This window comes from Phacochoerus africanus, chromosome 11 (assembly GCF_016906955.1).
Source record: "Phacochoerus africanus isolate WHEZ1 chromosome 11, ROS_Pafr_v1, whole genome shotgun sequence".
In the NCBI taxonomy this organism is placed as follows: domain Eukaryota; kingdom Metazoa; phylum Chordata; class Mammalia; order Artiodactyla; family Suidae; genus Phacochoerus; species Phacochoerus africanus.
Window position 1 is genome coordinate 51,055,731 of NC_062554.1, and position 2,115 is coordinate 51,057,845.

General features: G+C 36.9%; 1 pseudogene; it reads right to left on the reverse strand.

The window, feature by feature from the left end:
- Nucleotides 1-893: 893 nt before the first annotated feature.
- Nucleotides 894-1,827, reverse strand: LOC125111172 (olfactory receptor 8B3-like; annotated as a pseudogene).
- Between the last annotated feature and the right edge of the window lie 288 nt (nucleotides 1,828-2,115).

A 2,115-nucleotide genomic window follows, 5' to 3' on the forward strand; every position in this document is an offset into this window, starting at 1 on the left:
CTTTCCATTGACAACACCAGCGTACTGTTTTCCTAAGCAAAAAACAACAAAAAGCAATAATGACTCTGAGAGAAATTCATGTACTGCCCTAGAACAAAACACAGACAACTTTCAAATTATGGTATTTTTACCAACGACATGTATACCGAAACAAAAATATTAAGATAAAATAGAAGCAAAATATATTAAAATTAAAAGACCTGAAACCATAAGGCTGAATTTAGTCTAGACTTTTTACTCTTTACTAATATATATATATATATAGTTATATATATATAACTGTAAATAAAGCAATAACTACTCTGAGCTTTATTCTCTCATCCAAGAAATAAATATATTTTGACAATACATTACATACAGTTTTGGGTGTGCAAAGGCAAGAAAACGCTTTGTCCAAGGAAGCATAATCCATAGTATTACAGAGGAAAAGTGGGGTATGCTTAACAGTCATAATGGAACTTTTCACCTCAGGTATTAGAGACATATTGTTCAATGAACACTGGAAAGATGGGAAGAGAAAACATCTGATTCATGCTTCCAATGGCAAGTGGCAGATAAGACAGTCATAATAAAACTGTGTAACCCTAAATTTCCCTGATTTGATCATCTTCAGACCAGTCTTCTATTTCTAGAGAGAAAAAAAGTTCAAAATGATAAAAAAAAAAAAACACGGAGATACTTATTATTTTTCTTAATAGTATCAATAAATGGGAAAATGTGAAGAAAGGAAATTGTGCAGATGGTGAGGAGAGAGAAAATACTCACTCTACAAGGAGAGGAAATAAATTGTGAGAAGACTCAAATATCCTTCAACATCATGAGGAAGAAATAATATAAGAAGATTGTCAATGAAATTATTATGATTAAACACAGGACCTTCATACTATTTCTAATCAAAACTGTCTCCTACTCAGAGTTTTTCTCAGAGCAATTTTAACATCTTTATTTCTCAAGCTGTAGATTAAGGGGTTCATCATGGCAGCCACAATGGTGTAAAAGAGAGAAGAGATTTTTCTGTCATCCAGAGACCCAGCAGAAGATGGCTTCAGATACATGAATGTACATGATCCAAAGAAGAGAGACACTGCAATTACATGGGAGCTGCACGTACTGAAGGCTTTGGACCTGCCCTCTCCTGGAACTGATGTGGAGGATGCTGGACAGGATGAGACCATAAGAGATAAAGATGATTAGATTGGGAACAATGATATTGATGCCTGCCACAATGAAATTTACCATCTCATTGATGTAGGTACTTATGCAGGAGAGCTGGAGCAGGGGGAGGAGGTCACAGAAATAATGGTTGATTATGTTTGCATCACAGAAGGTCAGTCTCAGCATGCATCCAGTGTGAGCCACAGCACCAGAAAATGCCATCAAGTAGGAACCAAGCATGAGGCCAGAACACACTTTAGGGGACATGGCAATGTTATACAATAGGGGGTTACAGATGGCCACATAGCGATCATAGGCCATGGATGTCAACACATAGCATTCAGAGATGATGAAAAAACAGAAAAAGTAAAACTGAGTCATGCACCCCATGTAAGAGATAATACTCCCCTTTGATAAGAAACCTGCCAGCATTTTTGGTGTAAATACTGAAGAATAGCAGAGATCTATGGAGGACAGGTTAAAGAGGAAAAAATACATGGGATTGTGGAGGTGTGAATTTTTCATGATTAGAATTATCAGTCCCGAATTTCCCAACACAGTGACCACATACATCATTAGAAAGAGAAAGAACAGTGGGAGTTGGAGATCTGGTTGGTCTGTTAATCCCAACAGAATGAATTCAGTCATGAAAGAGTCATTTCCAGAAGCCATTCTTTTCTAAGGGGATCTGTGGACACAGAAGAAAAAGGATACATTAGAGATCAACTCAGCTCTTCTCATGGAATCTCATCTTCAAGGGAAAGTATATACATGGAATACCTGAGACTAGTCCAACCTGGTTCCATAGCATCTGCCTTTTCCATTATTATAATACAGTGAAATGGACCATCCCCTTTTTAGAGCCTCGATAAACTAAAAATAGCAAAGCATCACAGACCTAGCCTACAAAGAGCAGGCCATTGCTGCTATATGCAAACAAAAATGCTGGAAAAAAAAAAA